The sequence below is a fragment of the Lasioglossum baleicum genome, unplaced genomic scaffold (genome assembly GCF_051020765.1).
Source record: "Lasioglossum baleicum unplaced genomic scaffold, iyLasBale1 scaffold0029, whole genome shotgun sequence".
Classification (NCBI taxonomy): Eukaryota; Metazoa; Arthropoda; class Insecta; order Hymenoptera; family Halictidae; genus Lasioglossum; species Lasioglossum baleicum.
The window spans coordinates 2,010,141-2,017,215 of record NW_027469089.1 but is presented as its reverse complement, the minus strand read 5'-3'; positions in this window follow the sequence as shown (position 1 = coordinate 2,017,215).

The following is a 7,075-nucleotide window of genomic DNA, read 5'->3' as shown; positions in this document are numbered from 1 at the left end:
ACGCCCCATAGGTCTCTACGCGGTGCCGACCACGCTGGATATTCTTCCAGCGTATGCCGCGCAGAGTCCTGGGCCTCCTCGGAGTGGTGGCACTGCGATCCTCCTAGTGCCAGTTATGAACACACAGTTTGAGGAAACGGCGGTATTCAGGTAATTTAACTTATGCGCATGCATTGCTGCAACTTGTGCTGTATAATTTAGAATTTTTGTTACCTCGCCATCCGATTTTTATACATGTGCAAATACTCGTACACGCTGCTTTGTATTTTTTTCCGCACGCGACAAGGAGGGGACAGAGGCGAGTTCCGGCTCGCGTCTGTCTCCTCCCCCCGTCCCTCCCCCTGGTCAACCCGCATAAAACTTAAAAATATGATAAAATAAAAGATAAAATCAATAATTGAAAAGGTGTATAGATAAAATAGATAAAATAAAAGTCAATAAATAAATAAATAATAATAAGTAAATAAATACAATGGACAAAACACAACAAACATAAGAAGGGGGGCAAAATAAAGGGGAATAAAAGATAAAGATAAAATTTATAATATAGAGTAAAATGAAATATTATAAAATAAAAGGAGGGGGGTCGACCGGCAGGTCGCATCTTTGTAGAGGAGGGGGAGGGGATTATTGCTCCACCTCGCCCCCCGCGAACTGTCCACCTCGGGGGCGCCTTAACGGCCAGCCCCCCTTGGCGGCGGTGGAAGTACTAAGTAGTACCACCGCCGCCATTACGTCTGCGGCCCCTTACGGGGGCCGTCGGCCTCGTCGGGGTTGCCCCTCTGATGCTAGCCTCCTGGCGGAGAGCGGGTCGGCTTCCCTCACCCTCTCCGCTGCCTCCTTCTGCGTTATCACAATCTCGCAGAAGGAGGCAATCGCTGCTCTTGACCTCTCGCTGCCGATCATGGGGTCGACCACGACCGGCAACGGGAGGTCCATCCCAATAACGCCCCTTAGGTCTCTGCGCGGTGCCAACCACGCTGGACATTCTTCCAGCGTATGCCGCGCAGAGTCCTGGGCCTCCACGCAGTGGTGGCACTGCGATCCTCCTAGTGCCAGTTATGAACACACAGTTTGAGGAAACGGAGGTATGCATGTAATTTAACTTATGCGCATGCATTGCTGCAACTTGTGCTGTATAATTTAGAATTTTTGTTACCGCGCCATCCGATTTTTATACATGTGCAAATACTCGTACACGCTGCATTGTATTTTTTTCCGCACGCGACAAGGAGGGGACAGAGGCGAGTTCCGGCTCGCGTCTGACCCCTCCCCCCGTTCTGCCCCCCTGGTCAAAACGCATAAAACTTAAAAATATGATAAAATAAAAGATAAAATCAGTAAATGAAAAGGTGTATAGATAAAATAGATAAAATAAAAGTCAATAAATAAATAAATAATAATAAGTAAATAAATGCAATGGACAAAACACAATAAACATAAGAAGGGGGGCAAAATAAAGGGGGATAAAAGATAAAGATAAAATTTATAATACAGAGTAAAATGAAATATTATAAAATGAAAGGAGGGGGGTGGACCGGCAGGTCGCATCTTTGTAGAGAGGGGGGGAGGGGATTATTGCGCCACCTCGCCCCCCGCGACCTGTCCACCTCGGGGGCGCCTTAACGGCCAGCCCCTCCTTGGCGGCGGTGGAAGTACTAAGTAGTACCTCCGCCGCCATTACGTCTGCGGCCCCTTACGGGGGCCGTCGGCCTCGTCGGGGTTGCCCCGCCGATGCTAGCCACCTGGCGGAGAGCGGGTCGGCTTCCCTCTCCCTCTCCCCTGCCTCCTTCCGCGTTATCACAATCTAGCAGAAGGAGGCAATCGCTGCTCTTGACCTCTCGCTGCCGATCATGTGGTCGACCACGACCGGCAACGGGAGGTCCATCCCAAAAACGCTCCTTAGGTCTCTGCGCGGTGCCGACCACGCTGGACATTCTTCCAGCGTATGCCGCGCAGAGTCCTGGGCCTCCACGCAGTGGTGGCACTGCGATCCTCCTAGTGCCAGTTATGAACACACAGTTTGAGGAAACGGAGGTATGCAGGTAATTTAACTTATGCGCATGCATTGCTGCAACTTGTGCTGTATAATTTAGAATTTTTGTTACCGCGCCATCCGATTTTTATACATGTGCAAATACTCGTACACGCTGCATTGTATTTTTTTCCGCACGCGACAAGGAGGGGACAGAGGCGAGTTCCGGCTCGCGTGTGTCCCCTCCCCCGTCCCACTCCCCTGGTCAACCCGCATAAAACTTAAAAATATGATAAAATAAAAGATAAAATCAGTAAATGAAAAGGTGTATAGATAACATAAAAGTCATTAAATAAATAAATAATAATAAGTAAATAAATACAATGGACAAAACACAACAAACATAAGAAGGGGGGCTAAATAAAGGGGAATAAAAGATAAAGATAAAATTTATAATATAGAGTAAAATGAAATATTATAAAATAAAAGGAGGGGGGTGGACCGGCAGGTCGCATCTTTGTAGAGAGGGGGGGTGGGGATTATTGCGCCACCTCGCCCCCCGCGACCTGTCCACCTCGGGGGCGCCTTAACGGCCAGCCCTCCTTGGCGGCGGTGGAAGTACTAAGTAGTACCACCGCCGCCATTACGTCTGCGGCCCCTTACGGGGGCCGTCGGCCTCGTCGGGGTTGCCCCGCCGATGCTAGCCTCCTGGCGGAGAGCGGGTCGGCTTCCCTCTCCCTCTCCGCTGCCTCCTTCTGCGTTATCACAATCTAGCAGAAGGAGGCAATCGCTGCTCTTGACCTCTCGCTGCCGATCATGGGGTCGACCACGACCGGCAACGGGAGGTCCATCCCAATAACGCCCCTTAGGTCTCTGCGCGGTGCCAACCACGCTGGACATTCTTCCAGCGTATGCCGCGCAGAGTCCTGGGCCTCCACGCAGTGGTGGCACTGCGATCCTCCTAGTGCCAGTTATGAACACACAGTTTGAGGAAACGGAGGTATGCAGGTAATTTAACTTATGCGCATGCATTGCTGCAACTTGTGCTGTATAATTTAGAATTTTTGTTACCGCCCCATCCGATTTTTATACATGTGCAAATACTCGTACACGCTGCATTGTATTTTTTTCTGCACGCGACAAGGAGGGGACAGAGGCGAGTTCCGGCTCGCGTCTGTCCCCTCCCCCCGTCCCACCCCCTGGTCAACCCGCATAAAACTTAAAAATATGATAAAATAAAAGATAAAATCAGTAAATGAAAAGGTGTATAGATAAAATAAAAGTCATTAAATAAATAAATAATAATAAGTAAATAAATACAATGGACAAAACACAACAAACATAAGAAGGGGGGCAAAATAAAGGGGAATAAAAGATAAAGATAAAATTTATAATATAGAGTAAAATGAAATATTATACAATAAAAGGAGGGGGGTCGACCGGCAGGTCGCATCTTTGTAGAGAGGGGGGGAAGGGGATTATTGCTCCACCTCGCCCCCCGCGACCTGTCCACCTCGGGGGCACCTTAACGGCCAGCCCCCCTTGGCGGCGGTGGAAGTACTAAGTAGTACGAGAGGCCTTCAGTTGCGCACAATACGATTGCCCACATGCACATTGCGCACATATCTTTTGGACACAGCATGATTGGGCACAAGTACAATCAGACACATCTCGATTGCGCACAAGGAGCATCGGACACATCTCGATTGCGCACAAGAAGAATCGGGCACATCTCGATTGCGCACAAATAGAATTGGATTCATCTTTATTGGGCACAGATAAAATTGCACACACGCGAATCGTGCACAAATAGAATTGCTTACTGTAATTTTGAACGCAGATGGAAATGCGGCCGATGGCAGATGGAAATGATGGAAGTGCAAATCTAGGTTTATGTATTCTTGTGAAGGATCTGCCAGATACACCTAGACGAATTAATTTTTGAAGTGTAGAAATGAATGGATTTTGGTGTGTGCAATAAATTTTAGGTTATAATGTTTTTACTCGAAATATGGTTTCAATAGTGTCTGTATTAGGAGATAAAATTTGTGCAGTTAGTAGTAGATTATTCGATTTTTAATATTAATGTGATTGTGAATTAAAATATTGACAACGAAGAGCGAAGGACTGAAAAATTACACGAATGTATAGAATTGATTTCACAGCTCCCGAATAATTCTGTGTGATAAAGATAATTTAGATAAGTATTTTTTGCCTATAAAATATACTCATTTTTCTGAGTAATGAATACGATACTTTGTGATTTTTTATATTTTTCTTTTACATGTGGTGTACGAAGCATATCTACTAGCTGAACTATTTTAATTGAAACGCATGGTCAGATCCTGATTATTGCAAGGATAATGTTCTCACGGTGAGTAATATGTAGCTTGTGATCTTGAAAACCATTATATTCTTAGATAGAAAGCATTAATAATTGAAGTTTATACGCGACATATATGATCGTGCTTTATACAATATTTTTTAAGCCAGTTAATCAGCGTGTAATGTCGCAGCAGCGTTTAGAATGATAACTGTAAATGTATATTGAATTTCCCCAATCAGATGTACCTTCTTTGATATAGATACATAATCCCTTTTACTTGTCATTTTAACTACATAATATAATGTGAGAAGTAAGCCTTGCGGTTGAGTTTTAATTCTTGTATTTTAAATTATCATAACCGCTCCGTAATTTGTGCGTGCCAATGTATGAAATAAGTAAAGGAAAGTAAGTAGATATAGAAAGTAAGAAAGCATGCATGTAATAATTAAAGGAAAGATTAAATAAGCAGTGCTGGGTAGAATTCAAATTTATTTGTAGAATTATAATATGTAGATACGTACATAAGTTTTTATAACAATAAAAAATGGGAATATTGAAAACTCGACTCTTAACAGTTCTGTTTTTTTTCATTTATAAATACTTGTTTATAAAGTAAACAATCTGGTTCGTGGATTTCGAATGTGGTGTAAGCTTTGGTCTTTGTAAGTTTGACTACGTGGAATTGCAACCACGTTGTCATAATGTCGTGTTATCTGTGTTTGATCTGAAGTGCCAAGTGTTTGTTAGGAATTCTTGTGATGGGTCTGTCGCATGTACCGGGACCAATTAATGTTTGAAGTGTAGAAATGAATGGTTTTTGGAGTCTGCAATAAATTTTAGGTTATAATGTTTTACTCGATATATGGTTTCGATAGTAAATTTGTGCAGGAAGAGTACATTAATTATATGTAGATATAACACGTGCCACGGAAAAATGAGTAGATTGTTCGATTTTTAATATTAATGTGATTTTGAATTAAAATATTGACAACGAAGAGCGAAGGACTACAAAATTACACGAATGTATAGAATTGATTTCACAGCTCCCGAATAATTCTGTGTGAAAAAGATAATTTAGATAAGTATTTTTTGCCTATAAAATATAATAATTTTTCTGAGTAATGAATACGATACTTTGTGATTTTTTATATTTTTCTTTTACATGTGGTGTACAAAGCAGATCTACTAGCTGAACTATTTTAATTGGAACGCGCGGTCAGATCCTGATTATTGCAAGAAAAATGTTCTCACGGTGAGTAATATGTAACTTGTGATCTTGAAAACCATTATATTCTTAGATAGAAAGCATTAATAATTGAAGTTTATACGTGTGACGTCGGTCGCACCTCCGACGTTAGCTTTAAGACTACATGTAAAATTAGATACATAAGAGCGAGCGTTCCCCTTTAAAGATTCCAAAACTCCTAAAAATCCTTCATAACAATGAATCCTTAACACCACGTACATTTGATTGAAATCCATCAACATAACCTAAAATCCAAAATCTGTCAAATCCTAAAATAGCCAAAAATGGCCCAAACTCGAAGATTGAAATATCATTGGACTCGTGAGCGAAAATCATGAAACTAACCTAAAAATTTGTAGGTTAGGTTCTCAATTCGCGTTTGTTTAGACTTTACCAAAATTTCGATTTTTGGTAATTTTCAAAAGTACTTAGAATATTTTCAAACATATGATCGGTCGACAAATGATGTCAACTAATCATATGACATATAAAATTTACATCGAAACGCCTTGCAAAAGCAAGCGCTCGAAAATATTCTAAGTCCCAATTTATTTAAATAAATAAATAGGTACGCCAATGGTTACCACTTAATTTTCGAGTCCTGCACCACTGGGAACGAAAACTGCTGACTCTAGTGCGGCGGCCATCGCGCTGTTTACGACGAAGACCGGCACAAAGAGGACACGGTCCCCTTTTGCGAAGTCAGCATTTTTCGGACGAACGTTATTCGTCGACGAACGTTCGATTTTCCACAGTCCTCTCCGGGGACCCGAGTGGGTCAGTCGAGTTTTCGTCAATCTTCCAAGTCCAGACTATTTAGACATAGTCTTTCCAAATCCAGATTGTTTAGACACAATCTTTCCAAATCCATACTGTTTAGACACAGTCCCTAATACCATTCAGTAATATCGTATTCTTATTCGTTTAATTCAAATATTACTTCGTTTATTCAATTAAACATTTTTATTGCGTTTCATATTTCGTACTTAGTACGTATTTCGATTTCGTTAATAATAAGCATCTTTACCGTTGTATTCTTTTACGTTTATAATATACTTTGTTTTACCAGAGTCAATCTAAATCCCAATTATTATTTCCTTGCTCCTAACTTCGTAGTTTGAAGTGACACGTTGTTAGTTAGAGATAGAGTTCTCACTGGAAAGTTCGCGAATAGTATTCCTTATTCAATTTCCTGTTACGTGTTCGCGTACGTGCGTGATAGTGATAGACTTGCTCGCATAGCAAGCTCCGCAGCATCCACGTCCGTTTTCTCGAATCAAAATATCGTCAACCACGCGGACGATATTCGCGAGATAAATTCACGGGATCGCACAGCGTCCACGCCCGTTTTCGCTAGTTAAAATATCGTCAATCACGCGGACGATATTCGTGAGTTAGATTCACGGTATCGTACAGCGTCCACGCCCGTTTCCTCAACGAGCGCATCCGTCTACAATACCGTAGCAGCCAGCTGTCAATCATTGGAGGTCGTTCCTGTCAAATATTGACGTGACAGAGTTTGGCGCAG